This window comes from Bombina bombina, chromosome 2, assembly GCF_027579735.1.
Source record: "Bombina bombina isolate aBomBom1 chromosome 2, aBomBom1.pri, whole genome shotgun sequence".
Taxonomy (NCBI): Eukaryota; Metazoa; Chordata; class Amphibia; order Anura; family Bombinatoridae; genus Bombina; species Bombina bombina.
Window position 1 is genome coordinate 161,132,151 of NC_069500.1, and position 18,345 is coordinate 161,150,495.

An 18,345-nucleotide genomic window follows, 5' to 3' on the forward strand; every position below is an offset into this window, starting at 1 on the left:
ATCGCTAAAAGTTCTTTATCTCCTATGGAGTAGTTCATTTCAGCTGAACTCATAATTTTGGAGAAGAAGGAAACTGGATGCAGTGGTTCGGAAGGAGATTGTCTCTGAGACAATACAGCTCCAGTAGCAAAGTCGGAAGTGTCAACTTCTAAAACAAATTGTAAGTTCAAATCTGGAAAACGCAGTATAGGAGCACTTGAGAAACTGGCTTTGAGGAAATCAAAGGCAGAAGATGCTTCATCGGTCCATCTGAACGGTTTGGATTTGCTAGTAAGTTGAGTAAGTGGTCTTGCAATCTTTGAGAACCCTTTGATGAACTTACGGTAATATTTTTGAGAACCCCAAAAATCTTTGTAGTTCCTTCTTATTCTTGGGTTGCGGCCAGTCTAGAAGAGTTTCCACTTTCTTATGTTGCATACTTATGCCCTGTGGTGAAATCTCATAGCCCAAGAACGAGATCTGAGAGCAATGGAATTGACACTTCTCTAACTTGGCATACAGTTTATGGACACGTAGTCGGGACAGCACCCATCTAACATGTTTTCTGTGTTCTGTGAGAGATTTGGAAAATATAAGGATGTCATCCAGGTATACCACAACGCAACTATCCAACAAATCTCGAAAAACATAATTTATAAAATGTTGGAAAGTTGCCAGGGCATTGCAAAGGCTGAATGGCATCACAAGATATTCATATAACCCATATCTCGTTCTAAACGCTGTGAGCCATTCGTCGCCTTCGCGGATACGGATTAGATTATATGCCCCTCTGAGGTCGAGTTTTGTGTAAATGGTGGCTTCTGAGAGGCGTTCGATCAACTCCGGGATCAAAGGTAGGGGATACCGTTTTTTTATTGTTCTCTGATTTAACTCCCGATAATCTATAATGGGCCAGAGAGTGCCATCCTTGTTTGTGACGAAGAACATCCCTGCACCTGCTGGGGAGGTAGATGGTCTGGTAAAACCTTTCTTTATGTTGTCCTCTAAGTAGGTCTTGAGGTGTTGTAGTTCGGGTTGATTTAATGGATAAACATGTCCGAAAGGAATACTGGCTCCTGGCTGTAATTGTATCGGGCAGTCGTAGGTCCGATGGGGAGGCAGGTTCTCTGCTTCTGATTTGCTGAAGACATCAGTGAAATCGATATAATCAGGAGGTAGAACTGGACGTACTGAAGTAGTTTGTAGAAGACACTGTTTGGAAAAACAAGTATTAAGGCAATAATCTGAGTTAAAACAAATTTTTGAAGACAACCAGGTTATGCTAGGTTCATGTTGTTGTAACCATGAGATCCCCAAAACTACAGGGAAGTGTGGTGAGGGTAGGACATCAAACGAAATATGTTCTATATGACCCTCTTTAGTTATGACTTCTAGTGGTATAGTATGATGGGTTATGGGACCAGTGGTAACAGTAGACCCGTCAATAACTCTGACAACAAGTGGTTTTGATTTCAAGAGAAGTGGAATTTTATTGGAATTAACTAGACCTGAATCGATAAAGTTCCCAAAAGCACCAAAATCCACAATGGCATCAGTAGGAAGTCTTTTGTGATTATGCTGAAGGTGAGTTGATTTAATAGAAATACACTTACTTTTCTTGTTCTTTAATAAGAGTGGGCATTCTTGTATGGTATGTGAGTCATCAGCACAATACATACACAGATTATGTGTTTTCCTCCGAAATCTTTCCGCTGGAGTGATGGGACCTCGAACAACCCCGATTTCCATGGGAACAGAGTGTGAAGAAGGGCTCAAGGGAAGATTACGTGCTGAAGATGAACTAGGTTTTGGTGAGCTTTCGGTGTGATATCTCTCATGTCTCCTCTCGCGGAGTCTTCTGTCAATTTGGGTCGTAACCCTCATCAAGGCTTCCAAAGTAGGAGGTAGGTCTATACGGGCTAATTCATCCTTGAGGGTTTCGGCTAACCCTAATCTAAATTGATTCCGGAGAGCGACAGGACTCCACATCGAATCTGAGGCATATAGTTTAAATTCTGAGATGTAGTCCTCAACAAGCCTCTTCCCTTGCTTAAGGTCTCTCATCATGGTCTCTGCTGTTAATTGAACATCTTTGTCCGAATACAATTGAATACAAGTTGTTGAAGAAGAGGCTGAGTGAAGACATTATAGGGTCTTGGTGTTCGCATAGATTGTCTGCCCAAGACCTAGGTTCTCCGCGGAGAAAGGAGACAACAGAAAGGACTTTAATTCTATCTGTTGGGTAACTGCGAGGGCGGAGACTGAAAAGCAAATGACAAGCATTTTTGAACTGTTTGTAGCTTTTTCTGTTTCCAGAAAAGGTATTGGGTAATGAGACCTGTGGTTTGGGTAGTGTGTCATGAGCACCTTTTAAATGAATAGATTCTTTTATTATATCACGTAGTGATTGGTTCTCAACTTGAAGGTCTCTAACCACCTGAGAAATCTGGTCTCCCCTCTGTGTGAGGTTATAGATGAGTTGCGGAATTTCTGCTGGCTCCATTTGGTGAGGCTTAGTATTATGTAATGTTACTCTAATATTCTCTTAGAGCAAATAATTTGCTAAACGGTTTAGGAGCACAACTGCAGAATTTAAGACTGTAATTGTATCTATCTATATGTAAATAGATTAGTTTTGTATCAGCTCCACGCCAAGATGCACTATGGGAAAAGTGCAAACTGCAGCAGGGAAATGAATTTAGTCTTTGAATCCCCTAGAGGGTTGTAAGAAAGTTAGAATTAACCCTTGAGTATAATCCAGTGATAGATTGAAAGAATATTAACCCAGCAGGAAGTGTGCTCTGAATCTGCAGACTTTTGGGAAACAGACTGAGTATTAGAAATAGTCTCTATTAGAAGCAAGAGCAACTGTTAGGCAGGAATATGACTGAAATTACTTTACAACACAGTAAGGAAAACTTATTGTTATAAGTATAGTCTATTAGAAAATACTCTTACTGTGACTCCGGATGCTGTGCTAGGTATTCCTGTGGCTGAGCTATTACAGAGATTGCAGGAGTTGTCCCTGTGAGTAACGCTTCTCCTAAGCGCTTGTGTGCTACTGCGACTGACTTCCGTTCTGTCCGCTGAGTGAGAGGAGTTGTCAGTGAAGCAGGTAAGGCTGCGGTATTGCGGTTAGCTGTTCCGTATGAGACAGAGTGAAATAGTCCTGTCTGTTCCTGCACAATTACCAGATTGAGTGTAGGTATGTTCTTGCTGCTGAAAAGGAGGTATAACAATATTAACAGCCAGGGTTAACGGACTCCAGAAAGTATATAAGTAGTTGAACTGTCCAAATTACAAAGTTCCTTATTGTATGCAAGACATCAGATGATGCAGAAGGAAGTGTTAAAGATAACTCTTCAGTTGTTAGAAAAAGCTGTAGAATATTTGTAATCCAAAATGTTTAGAGAGCTTAGAGAAACAGCAGCTCTGAAACTGCTATACAAAATACTAAGCACAAAGGCCTGTGATCTCAGGTGTTTTATTAGTTAGGTAGGCAGGACAAGGTGAAACTGCGCTGGGTCCTAAAAGGTACAGGCTCTGACATTACATCTTGTGAACCACAAACTAATTTTACATTGCAGTCCACAGAGGAGTGGATAGCATGTCATGTAGGATCTATCAACAACTTGTGTTTATACATACCTCCAACATAAAGCCATTTGAAAGATAGGATTACGTTTGAGGACGCCTGATTGGCTGGTTGTATTTACACCCCTCCTGCAATTGGCTAAGGCTCTGACTTAGGCTAAACACATTCCTTGAAGGACGCCAGAGCGGGTTTGCAGTTGATTCAACTGTTTTAACAAATGCTGTTTTATTTCTTTTAAATTGTGAGCTATTCTGTAGTAGGGCACTGTATTGTTTATTAAAAGGTATCTAATAATCTGCACTTAGATGCGGTTGTGTGCTCCTGTTGCTTTTTTGTTGACTTTATTAAAGGAGCAGCCTACATTATCCAAACACCAACTACTACAGGCACTTACATACATCTACATATACAGACTCTAATTTGGTTGTGTAAGGTAATCCCCATATATATAGGGGTATACGTACGCAGGTCTTTTGTATGTTTATTAACATTTTGTTGACACTTATGTTAAGTGTTGTTTTGTGTACATAGGTACAGTTGTTTTTATAATATAAGAAGAATACCGTTATAGGTTTTCTATACTAACTTTGCAGCGCCTTGTATACATTTCTCCTGTTTTTGTTTACCTCATATTGATTGAGGTAGTTTCAGGTACGTAACATCCAACCTACCTCTTCTGTGTGGATCAATTGTTTCATTTGGGCTATTTTATATTAAGAGTTACCCTTAGTGCTGATTTCGCTTTTTTAGTATTGATACTGTACTTTACTCTCTGGGTATTTGTTCTGTTTTTGGCAGCTTGGGTATTGAAATTCTTTTCTGATTCTCTGATCTAGTAATTTTATGCAGCGCGGTATTTAGTGTTGCTTGTCTATATATTCGGGTGGTATTTATACCATACCTGAATTATAACATTCTACTTTTTATATATTATAACTTGTAAAGGCTGGTTATTTAACGTGCACCCGTAAATGGACATATTTGCCCCTTTACGGGCACGTGTTAAATTAGCACTCCACTTGTAATCTAGCCCTTAATGTTCTCTATTGGAGAGGTTCCCCAGGCTTCTCACCTTAAGGACTGTTATATGGGTGACATCACAGGGAGCTACTGTATATAGTTAAAGAGACATGGGAGCAGGAGACAACACCCTATCGAAGTGTTATTGAACAAATATCCCAAAGTCAAGACCATATGGAAGCTGTCATGCCCATTGTCAGAGAACATATGGGAAAAGCCCAAGAAGCAAAAAACACAGCTATAACAGTAATGCTAGGGTCAGAGTGTTTCAGCCTGGTGATAGGGTGTTATTTCTGGTCCCTATTGTCACACATATAGGTGTGTATGCCTTTAACTCTCCTCTGACCTCCTATTTAAGGCCCCTCCTCTGCTACCTCTGTGCTAGGCAATTTGCCTCAGTAGACTACGGTCTTCCATTTGTGCTTGCAACTAGCCCTTGTTTCTCTGTTTCTCTTGATCATTACAGCACCGAGTGTATACTGAAGTTGCTATACCCTGACTACATGCTCTTACTCTCTGACCCAGCTAACAGCCTGCAGCATTCAGAGTCGCAGCCTACTCACCTCCTTTGACTCCATAGGGATCCTGCTTCTCTCCTCTGCACGCTGTTCACATGCAGCGCCGCTGACGTCACTCGGCTGGGACGCTCTCTTCTGCTGTTATTCCGGTACCGCTTCCTGCAAACAAAGTACGGTATTGTCTCTCAAGATTCACCTTTCATTGTATATTATGTATCACAACTTACAATACCATAGACTGCATATCACCCGCTGTAGATATATGGTAACTTGACCTCTGTTTTATGTGTCTACACACGCTGTCTGCAAACTAACACCCTGCTACCTGTGTGCATATCTATTGCTTTGAATATACGCTTGACCCTTCCTACTGTTACATTCTCTGGACTATGCCTTATTGCTGCTTGCTCGAATTTTATCACTGACTAACTGAACACTTATCATTAAGCCTGAATTGATGTTTCTTTTTCCCTGTCAAATGGGAATTCCTACCACAGTATACTAAAATATAAATCTGTTCTAAAATAATCTCTATTATTCCTACTGTATATAACTATATCGTCATCCCCCAGTCTATGAGCATAGCAGGACTCCTAATAAAAACTAAGAGTCCGTGGTCTTGTGTGAGACTGGGTGGACCAAACAGGAATACTGTGAGATTTTGGGGGATATTATATGAGAGCCTTCACAAAACTTTATACTATAGTGGAAAATAAATTCTTGGCTACTTGGCAGGCCCATAAGAGATAAATGAAAAAGTGAGTAGTGTTAACTATAAAGTAAGCCAGCCAGGAAAGAGGAAATCTGAACAAATGAATCATGTAAATCTGATTTAAAACCTACAGAACCTACAGAACTCCCTGTCACAAGGGGTTAGGGATTTTATCATGAGAAACAAAGAGGTATTTTTGGTAGTAGGGGGGGAACATCATGTGATTAAGCATGCTATAATAACAGAGCCAGGTAAGAAAGTTTGTCTTAAGCTCTATAGATTCCATGAGGCCTGCAAGAAGACTATTAATCTTTAAGTTGAAAAAATGAAGAGTCACACATTGAGTGGAATAGTCCAATCGCAAGATTAATTGTATTTATAAGTTTGAAACTTACCCATTGCCTAGAGTAGATGAGTTAATTTAAAAACTAGGGGAAAGCATGCTATCTCATGACAATTGATTTGATAAATGGCTATTGGCAGGTGCCATTAACTGATCAAGCAAAAGTAAAAACAGCCTTTTCAACTTCCGAAGGCTTATTCCAATATACACGTTATGCTGCAGTTTTTATAGTACAGATTGAGAATCTCACCTACCAAAAGTTCAGTCTATACTTGATGCAATATGTTCTGCTGATTTAACTGCCAATCCTGCAAAGTGTACTATTGGTTTAAAGGAGGCCAAATACTTGAGCTATACCATAATTAGAGGACTGGTTAAACTACAGACAACTAAAGTTGAGGCCATATAGAATTGTCCACTGCTTTTAACTAAGAAGCAAGTGAGAGCTTTTTTGGGTTTGATTAGTTTCTACTGTATAGAAGGTCCATTCCACCTTTTGCTACAATTGTGGCACCTTTGACAGATTTTACAAAAGCTAGATCCTGAGTTATGATAAATGGACCCCAGAAGCAGAACAGGCTTTTAAGCATCTGAAAGGTGCCCTCTGTTCTTATCCAGTTTTCTTAACCCCTGAGTTCTCTAAAGATTTTATTGTGCAGACAGATGTTTCTGATGTTGGTTCAGGGAACAGTCCTCTTCCAAGAGTATGAAGGTGAAAAGCACCCTGTTTTTTTCTTAAGCAGAAAACAAAACTCACTTGGTATGAGCTGGGGGGATATATGTGACAGAAAGCAAGGCCTGATAATAAATGGGAGTTAATTAAGAGCAAGCCTTTTAAATAGCATTTCAGTTTAAAACCCCAGGGAAAGATTGTGGGCTAGATTACAAGTGGAGTGCTAATTTATTGCATGCCGGTAAACGGGAAAATTCACTCAAAGTTGCAATCAGATCTCAGGTGTAGTTTAATGAAATAAAAAAAAATCAGCATTTTTTTTAAAATTAACTGCACAAAGCAGTTTTTAAGGGTTAGAAGTTTTTAAGGGTTAAAAACGGCACTGAAAAGTGCCTTTACATTGCAGTCTGTAGGGACTGTGTGTTCGCTATAAATATTTATGTATATGCTTATACAGTATACATGTATATTTATGTGTTAATATGTGTATATACACATATTAACAAATAAACATATATGTATATAGTCATATACATATATATTTATATTTGCTGGCAATTGCTGCGTGACTTACCTCCTTCGCTGCGCTAGTTCTTATGCCGTGTCTCACATCATAAGAACAAGGCTCCCATTAGAGCCTATGGAAGGGTGCTCTCTTGAGTGCAATGCTTCTGTGCAATGCAAACCTAAGGTAGTGTTCACATTGCACCTCACTTGTAATACCCACACACATTTGCATGCGCTGGTATTACTAAGTTGAGTGCTAATATTGCTTTCTGCGGAAGTGATAATTTGCGCTCATCTTGTAATCTAGTCCTGTGTGTTTAAATTGTGCAATTTATTAATAGTGTTCTGGATCATTGGGGTTGGAATAATTGGAGAGAAGGGTGGCCCATTATTCCAACAGCTATGAAGTTGTCCAGGCCAGGTTTTTGAATAGTTTGTTAGTCACAGGTAAGGCTCATGATTGCAGCCCTGAGAGTTTAAAAGGAAACCTGACTTATGCCTAGTACACAGCCAGGAGGGCTGGTGTGTTAAAAGGACTTTGTTGCTGCTCTATATGACTGCCCTCAAGTCTCACTTTTTATTCATTCAACTTCCACTTCAAATATTATATTGGGCAGATGTACTCGACAGGGATACCCCCTTTCCCCTCTACTCTTTAACCTTGCTCTAGAACCCTTAGCTATATTACTAAGGCAGACGATAGAAGGGATTATCTTAGGTTCTGCTAATATTAAACTTGCGTTATACGCTGATGATGTTTTAATCTTTACCGAAAATTTAGCCTTTAACCTACCTAGAATTATTACAACTCTGGAAGAGTTCCAATTAATTTCAGGCTTTAAACTAAATTAAGCAAAATCAGAGATTATGTGGTTAGTCAAGACTAAGAGCTCTCCGATGACTCCATTTAGAGAAGCTCTCAATTATATCTCATATCTGGGCCTGAAATTGTTGGTTAATCCCCGTTTATGGTATGAGCTGAATTTCATCCCTTTAATTCAGAATCTGCAAAAAGAGTTAATTAATTGGAAAGATCTGCCACTTTCTCTTTCAGGTAGGATTAATTTATTCAAAATGGTATGCTTTCCCAAACTTTTATATGCTTTGCAAGCTATCCCAAATTTATTATTAAAAATAGATCTTGAGAAGATTAGTAGATGTGTTTGTGAATTTATTTGGCATAATCAAAGCCCAAGAATTTTGTTTAGCAGATTAACAGCAAGCAAAAGAGCCTTTGGTTTAGCACTACCAGATATAGGTAAATATAACCTTGCAACAACAGTTAAATATGTTTTTGATTGGTTTGAAGATCTAGTTCACTTTTCTATCTTAGACTTGGAAAAAAATTTGATCAAACCTTATCTCCTAAGGAGCAAATTCTCGCATGCCTTTAAATTCCTTGTCAAAGAACCTTAAACAAAACTTATTGGTGAAAGATTCTCTAATAGCATGGAACATATTTAGCAAATTATTAGGTATCAATTTTGTAGCCTCCCCATATCTCACATTTAGAGGTAACCCTGAGTTTTAGGAGGGACGTGAGTCAGATTTGATAAGATTTGATTATTGAGAACAATTACACCCATCTTATATATCTCAATTAATAGACTTTGAACTTGGGGAAGTCAAATCGTTTGATAAATGTAAAAAGGAATATAGCATTCTAATATAACTTATTTTTCTCATACTTGCAAATCAGATACCTAACAAACCAACTAATAAAACTTGAAAATTGTGATTGGGATGGTAAAAGTTATAAGATACTTATTAATCTCCTGAGACAGGGAAAGTTCTCAATTACAAATATTTATAAAATCTTACTGGATTCTCAAGAGGATAGTAATTTTAACTACATTACCATCAAGTGGTCTAGTACCGTAATCCCGATATAATTCATGAGATTGTAATGAAATCATTACAGAAAGCCTTTAAGGTCACAACCTCAGAATATCTTAGAGAACAGCAACTACGAATACTATAGCAACGTTATTCTACCCCACGTTTTTTTTCTTGCTTTACCAATAATTATGCCAAAATTACCTGCCATAAATACAAACTTTTAAATGCAGATTTACTACACTGTTTTTGGACTTGCCCTATAGTTAAAACATTTTTGGGGAAAATTAACTTTTGGTGCACACAATTAAAGGGACAGTCAAGTCCAAAAAAAACTTTCATGTTTTAAATAGGGTATGCAATTTTAAACAACTTCCCAATTTACTTTTATCACCAATTTTGCTTTGTTCTCTTGGTATTCTTAGTTGAAAGCTAAAAGTAGGAGGTTCATATGCTAATTCCTTAGACCTTGAAGACTGCCTCTAATCTGAATACATTTTGACCACTAGAGGGCATTAGTTCACATGTTTCATATAGATAACATTGAGCTCATGCACGTAAAGTGACCTAGGACTGAGCACTGATTGGCTAAACTGCATGTCTGTCAAAAGAACTGAAATAAGGGGGCAGTCAGCAGAAGCTTAGATACAAGATAATTACAGAGGTAAAACGTGTTGTCGTGATCGCTCACTGGTTGCTTAGCAACCCTGTTCCTGTCGGCTCTTCCGATGACGTCAGGAGGCCTTCTTATTCCGGCGTCTCCTCTCATCGGTGCCTGTTTGTTGTTACTCGTGGGCTATGTGAGTACAACTTTATTCTTGTGATTCCTGAATTCGTGCTTGCTTATTCTAAACCCCTACCTGCCTGATATCGTTGCTGGACACTGCCTTCCTGACTACTCTATTGGTTAACCTCTGCCTGCCTGATAACATGTTGCTGGACACTGCTTACCTGACTACTCTATTGGTTAACCCCTACCTGCCTGATAACATGTTGCTGGACACTGCTTACCTGACTACTCTATTGGTTAACCCCTACCTACCTGATAACACGTTGCTGGACACTGCTTACCTGACTACTCTATTGGTTAACCCCTACCTGCCTGATAACACGTTGCTGGACACTGCTTACCTGACTACTCTATTGTTTAACCCCTACCTGCCTGATAACACGTTGCTGGACACTGCTTACCTGACTACTCTATTGGTTAACCCTTACCTGCCTGATTACACGTTGCTGGACATTGCTTACCTGACTACTCTATTGGTTAACCCTTACCTGCCTGATTACACGTTGCTGGACATTGCTTACCTGACTACTCTATTGGTTAACCCTTACCTGCCTGATTACCCGTTGCTGGACATTGCCTGCCTGATTACTCTATTGGTTAACCCTTTCTACACAAAGTTTCTTCTCCTGACCCTGCTGTGTCATCTTCCAGTCTATTACTGTGAGTATATTATACTACAACTGTCGCAGGGTCAGGTCCTGGTATATACTCACTGTGCTAGGGTGTTATTAACCTCATTCTAGCATTTGGGTCTAACTCTGGACTTTACCTATCCTGACATTACAAACAGGCCATATAATGGACCCTGGTGAGTTATCCAGAGCAGTGGCTTTACAGGGACAGCTTCTTGGAACCCACTCTGCACACCTGCAATCCCTGGATTCTAAATTGGATCAAATAACTGCTCTTTTGCATAACCTTTCTCCTCCTTCTCAAGCCACGGCAACACCTGTTGTTCCTGCGGCCAGCTCTAACCCTGCGTTTAATCCGCCACAACTTGCAGAACACTTCATTCCTAGAATTCCACTACCGGATAAATATGACGGCAATCTTGAAGACTGTCGAGGATTTCTTAATCAGTGCCGCCTTCACTTCAGAAATAATCCTCAGATGTTTATTTCCTCTTCCTCCAAGATCACCTTTTTAATTTCTCTTATGAAGGGTAAAGCCCTGGCTTGGGTTTCTCCACTGTTGGAAAAGGATGATCCTTTGCTCCAGGATTTTGACACTTTTGTATCTATATTTTCTTCTGTGTTTGATAAACCTGGTAGATCAGCGGCGGCTGAAGCAGGACTTTTAGATTTAAGACAAGGATCTCTTTCTGTAGCACAATACGCTATAGAATTCTGGACTTTAGTTGCTGAAACTATGTGGAATCATGGGGCACTGCGTGCAGCATTTCGTAAAGGTCTTTGTGATCGTTTGAAAGACGAATTGGTTTATAGGGATCTTCCCGATTCTCTAGAAGATCTTATCAACCTATGTATCAAACTTGATGCTCGTTACTCTGAGCGTCTCCATGAACGTGACCGTAATAGAAGATCCTTTATCAGAACTTCCTTTCGTCCTATGCCTCATTCTCCAAAACTTCCTACTCCAAACACTTCTATCTCTGAGGCAAGTGAACCCATGGAGGTTGGTGCTATTAAATTATCCGAAGCTGAACGTCTCAGAAGGCGTAATCTGGGACTATGTCTTTACTGCAGTATTAAGGGGCATATGTTAAAAGATTGTCCAACTCGTCCAGTAAAAGCCAGGGCTTAACTCCAGGAAGAGGGGCTAAGTTAAGCCAAAGTTCTTTTTCTTCCCTCAATCCCAAGCTGTTTGTTCCGGTTACTATCCGCTTTGGCAACATCAAATTTCAGGCTCAAGCACTCATCGATTCTGGAGCTGCAGGAATGTTTATGGATTCAGAGTTTGTCAATGCTCTTCGTATTCCTTTGCTTTCCAAGAGCCAAATAATTAAAGTCACTACTGTCAGTGGTCAACCTTTAGGTTCTGGTTTCATTCGATATTCTACCATTCCTCTTCTCATGTCTGTAGGAGTACTTCATTCCGAAACCATTTGTTTTGACATCATCTCTTCTCCTCAGTTTCCCCTCATTTTGGGACTTCCTTGGCTTCAACTACATGATCCAGTTTTTTCCTGGTCTAAAGGAGAGCTTGTTGCTTGGGGATCTTCTTGTTTCACTCAGTGTCTACGGAATGCTCCCAAAACTTCCAGTACTGTTGTGGCAGTCTTGGACGTTCCTGATTCTTTACCTGAACAATATCATTCTTTTTGTGATGTCTTTTCCAAAAAAGATGCTGAAGTATTACCTCCTCACAGGACCTTTGATTGTCCCATTGACTTATTACCAGGAGCACCTCTACCTAAGGGTAAAACTTACCCACTTTCTCGTCAAGAAAATGTTTCACTTGAGGAATATATCAAGGATAATTTGGCCGAGGTTTTATCCTCCCTTCTTCTTCTCCAGTAGGGGCAGGTTTCTTCTTTGTGGAAAAGAAAAATGGAGGTCTTCGTCCTTGCATTGATTATCGAGCTCTAAATCAAATTACAATCAAGAATTGTTATCCACTCCCTCTCATTCCCGAATTATTTGATCGTCTCCAGGGTGCTTCCATCTTTACCAAATTGGATCTTCGTGGGGCATATAATTTGGTCAGAATTCGTAAAGGGAACGAGTGGAAAACTGCCTTCAACACTAGGTTTGGACACTACGAATATTTAGTTATGCCTTTTGGGTTATGCAATGCCCCTGCAGTTTTCCAACATTTCGTTAATGAAATATTCAGAGACTATCTTAATCAATTCGTTATTATCTATCTTGATGATATTCTGATTTATTCCCGGACTGTACAGGATCACATTCATCATGTTACATTAGTACTCCAGAGATTACGTGAGAATTTTCTTTTTGCCAAGCTTGAAAAGTGTTCTTTTCATCAAGAATCTATTCCTTTCTTTGGTTACATTATTTCTCCGTCTGGATTCAAGATGGATTCTGACAAACTGTCGGCTATCCTAGACTGGCCTAGACCTACTTCCTTAAAATCTCTTCAAAGGTTCCTGGGGTTTGCCAATTACTATCGTAAGTTCATAAAGGACTTTGCTAACATCTCGGCACCCCTTACCGCTCTTACTAAAAAGGGTCAAGATTGCAAGCATTGGTCTGATCAAGCTGTACAGGCATTTGAATCTCTAAAGTCTGCATTTACTTCGGCTCCCATTCTTTGCCATCCTGTTCCGACTCTTCAATTCATTCTTGAAGTGGATGCTTCTCTGATTGCTATTGGGGCAGTACTATCTCAGCGAAATCCTGTTTCTAGCAAGATTCTTCCTGTGGGATTTTTCTCCAAGAAGTTCAATACTTCCGAACTGAATTATGACGTTGCAAACAAAGAACTGTTAGCTATTAAAATGGCTTTGGAAGAATGGAGACATCTGCTTGAAGGCACTGTTCAACCGTTTCTTATACTCACAGACCATAAAAATCTTCTGTATCTTCATACTGCCAAACGCCTCAACTCACGTCAAGCCCGATGGGCTCTGTTCTTCTCCAGATTTAATTTTGTCCTCTCTTATATTCCTGGCTCTAAGAATACGAAAGCAGACGCTTTATCTAGACAATTTCTGGCTTCTGATTCTACACTTCTGGATTCTGAACCCATTCTTCGCCCTGCTAAAGTTCTGGCTCAGTTATCTACGTTTCCTTTACAAGCGTTACAGTCCGCTCAAGCTTCTGTTCCTTCATCTTATAACATATCTCCTGGGATCTTATTTGTACCTACTGAATTCCGCCTAAAACTTCTTCGTTGGGCTCAAGATAATGTTCTGTCTGGACATCCAGGAGTACGTAATACTTTGTGGAAACTCAAACAACATGTCTGGTGGCCTTCCATGGGCAAAGATGTCAAGGATTATGTTGCAGCTTGTACTTCCTGTACCTCAAATAAACAATCTTCATCATTACCTTACAACCTCTGCCTGTTCCGTACTATCCCTGGTCTCATGTTTCCATGGACTTTATTACAGATCTTCCTAATTCAGCCGGAAACAAGACCATATGGGTTGTGGTAGACAGGTTTTCCCAAGCAGCTCATTTTGTTCCTTTAACTGGATTACCATTGGCCCAGAAACTTGCTGAATTGTTTATACTCCATATCACCAGATTACATGGATTTCCTTTGGACATCGTTTCTGATCGAGGAGTTCAATTTGTCTCAAGATTTTGGAAATCTCTGTGCAAACAGTTTGGAGTTACCATATCTCTTTCTACTGCGCATCATCCTCAGTCCAACGGTCAAACTGAGCGGGTAAATCAATCTCTTGAGTCCTATCTCAGGCACTATGTTAATCATCAGCACTCCAATTGGTCGCAGCTTCTTCCTTTAGCAGAACTTGCTTACAATTCCCGCTTCAACTCTTCTTTACAGACTTCTCCTTTCAAGGCAGCCTATGGATTCGAACCTAGAACTTTTCCTATGTCTTCGGGAGGTTCTGGAGTTCCTGGAGCAGATCGTACAGTGAGAAGTCTCTGTAAACACTGGAAGAAGATTCGGGAAATCCTTCTTCTCTCCACTCAAAAGTATAAATGATTTGCTGATCGCAGACGCCGGAAGGCGCCCTCTTTTCGGACTGGAGACAAGGTTTGGATTTCCACCAGATTCATCCGACTCAAACAACCCTGTGCTAAATTGGGTCCCAAATACATCGGACCATTCAGGATTGTTTCCAAGGTATGTTCTACCTTACCAGCCCTGAACAGGGCCCTTTGCGGGGCATGCCCCAAGAATTTCAGCTCTTTTGCCTGTAAAAAAAAACATACCATACCCCCCCCAACATTACAACCCACCACCCACATACCCCTAATCTAACCCAAACCCCCCTTAAAGAAACCTAACACTAAGCCCCTGAAGATCTTCCTACCTTGTCTTCACCATCCAGGTATCACCGATCCGTCCTGGCTCCAACATCTTCATCCAACCCAAGCGGGGGTTGGCGATCCATCATCCGGTGGCTGAAGAGGTCCAGAAGAGGGTCCAAAGTCTTCCTCCTATCCGGCAAGAAGAGGACATCCGGACCGGCAAACATCTTCTCCAAGCGGCATCTTCGATCTTCTTCCATCCGGTGCGGAGCGGGTCCATCTTGAAGCAGGCGACGCGGATGCATCCTCTTCTTCCGTTGTCTCCCGACGAATGACGGTTCCTTTAAGGGACGTCATCCAAGATGGCGTCCCTCGAATTCCGATTGGCTGATAGGATTCTATCAGCCAATCGGAATTAAGGTAGGAATTTTCTGATTGGCTGATGGAATCAGCCAATCAGAATCAAGTTCAATCCGATTGGCTGATCCAATCAGCCAATCAGATTGAGCTCGCATTCTATTGGCTGTTCCGATCAGCCAATAGAATGCGAGCTCAATCTGATTGGCTGATTGGATCAGCCAATCGGATTGAACTTGATTCTGATTGGCTGATTCCATCAGCCAATCAGAAAATTCCTACCTTAATTCCGATTGGCTGATAGAATCCTATCAGCCAATCGGAATTCGAGGGACGCCATCTTGGATGACGTCCCTTAAAGGAACAGTCATTCGTCGTTCAGCCGTCGGTCCGGATGGATGTTCCGCGCTGGAGGTCTTCAGGATCCTGCCGCTTCGCTCCGGATGGAAGACCATAGAAGATGCCGCCTGGATGATGACTTCAATCGGATGGAAGATCCTCTTCTGCCCCGCTTGGATGAAGACTTTGACCGGATCATGGACCTCTTCAGCCCCCCGCTTGGGCTTGGATCAGGACATCGGAGGAGCTCTTCAGGACGGATCGGTGAACCTGGATGGTGAAGACAAGGTAGGAAGATCTTCAGGGGCTTAGTGTTAGGTTTATTTAAGGGGGGTTTGGGTTAGATTAGGGGTATGTAGGTGGTGGGTTGTAATGTTGGGGGGGGGGGGGGGGTATTGTATTTATTCTTTTACAGGCAAAAGAGCTGAAATTCTTGGGGCATGCCCCGCAAAGGGCCCTGTTCAGGGCTGGTAAGGTAAAAGAGCTTGTAACTTTTTTAATTTAGAATAGGGTAGGGAATTTTTTATTTTGGGGGTGTTTGTTATTTTATTAGGGGGCTTAGAGTAGGTGTAATTAGTTTAAAATTGTTGTAATATTTTTCTTATGTTTGTAAATATTTTTTTATTTTTTGTAACTTAGTTCTTTTTTTATTTTTTGTACTTTAGCTAGTTTTTTTAATTGTATTTATTTGTAGGAATTGTGTTTAATTAATTTATTGATAGTGTAGTGTTAGGTTAATTGTAGGTAATTGTAGGTAGTTTATTTAATTATTTTATTGATAGGGTAGTGTTAGGTTTAATTATATCTTAGGTTAGGATTTATTTTACAGGTAATTTTGTAATTATTTTAACTAGGTAACTATTAAATAGTTCTTAACTATTTAATAGCTATTGTACCTGGTTAAAATAATTACAAAGTTGCCTGTAAAATAAATATTAATCCTAAAATAGCTATAATATAATTATAATTTATATTGTAGCTATATTAGGATTTATTTTACAGGTAAGTATTTAGCTTTAAATAGGAATCATTTATTTAATAAGAGTTAATTTATTTCGTTAGATGTAAATTATATTTAAGTTAGGGGGGTGTTAGTGTTAGGGTTAGACTTAGCTTTAGGGGTTAATCCATTTATTAGAATAGCGGTGAGCTCCGGTCGTCAGATTAGGGGTTAATAATTGAAGTTAGGTGTCGGCGATGTTAGGGAGGGCAGAATAGGGGGTTAATACTATTTATTATAGGGTTAGTGAGGCGGGTTAGGGGTTAATAACTTTATTATAGTAGCGCTCAGGTCCGCTCGGCAGATTAGGGGTTAATAAGTGTAGGCAGGTGTCGGCGACGTTGAGGGGGGCAGATTAGGGGTTAATAAATATAATATAGGGGTCGGCGGTGTTAGGGGCAGCAGATTAGGGGTACATAGGGATAACGTAGGTGGCGGCGCTTTGCGGTCGGAAGATTAGGGGTTAATTATTTTAAGTAGCTGGCGGCGACGTTGTGGGGGGCAGGTTAGGGGTTAATAAATGTAATACAGGGGTCGGCGGGGTTAGGGGCAGCAGATTAGGGGTACATAAGTATAACATAGGTGGCGGTTGGCAGATTAGGGGTTAAAAATTTTAATCGAGTGGCGGCGATGTGGGGGGAGCTCGGTTTAGGGGTACATAGGTAGTTTATGGGTGTTAGTGTACTTTAGGGTACAGTAGTTAAGAGCTCTATGAACCGGCGTTAGCCAGAAAGCTCTTAACTCCTGCTATTTTCAGGCGGCTGGAGTTTTGTCGTTAGAGCTCTAACGCTCACTTCAGAAACGACTCTAAATACCGGCGTTAGAAAGATCCCATTGAAAAGATAGGATACGCAAATGGCGTAGGGGGATCTGCGATATGGAAAAGTCGCAGCTGAAAAGTGAGCGTTAGACCCTTTAATCACTGACTCCAAATACCAGTGGGCGGCCAAAACCAGCGTTAGGAGCCTCTAAAGCTGATTTTGACGGCTACTGCCGAACTCCAAATCTAGGCCTTCTTCTCCTGACCCTGCTGTGTCATCTTCCAGTCTATTACTGTGAGTATATTATACTACAACTGTCGCAGGATCAGGTCCTGGTATATACTCACTGTGCTAGGGTGTTATTAACCTCATTCTAGCATTTGGGTCTAACTCTGGACTTTACCTATCCTGACACGTGTATTATTATAACTGTGTTGGTTATGCAAAACTGGGGAATGGGTAATAAAGGGATTATCTTTCTTTTTAAACAACAAAAATTCTGGTGTTGACTGTCCCTTTAAGTAAAATTTATACTAACTGTACAATATCTCACATTTTTTTTTAACATCATATTAAGAGTTTAAAAAAGACTTTTACTTTGTAAACATAGTCATTCTCCTAGGTAGAATTTTTTTTATTGAAGAATTGGAGATCAAAGAAACACCTTAAATTTTCTATATTTCAAAAAACATTAGTGAATAATATGCTTTCTGAAGTGGTTGATCTTCAGAAGGAGGTTGAGTCCTATTTAACAAAGGTCAGTCGGACCTGATCCGACAGTGCAGATCACGTCCGACAGACCTTGCTGAATGCGGAGAGCAATAAGCTCTCTGTATTCAGCATTGCACCAGCAGCTCTTGTGTGCTGCTGGTGCAACGCCGCCCCCTGCAGATTCGCAGCCAATCGGCCGCCAGCAGGGGGGTGTCAATCAACCCGATCGTACTCGAATGGGTTGAATTGTGGCGATGTCTGTCTGCCTGCTCAGAGCAGGCGGACAGGTTATGGAGCAGCGGTCTTTAGTATTGAAATTTTCTTTGACAAATGGTC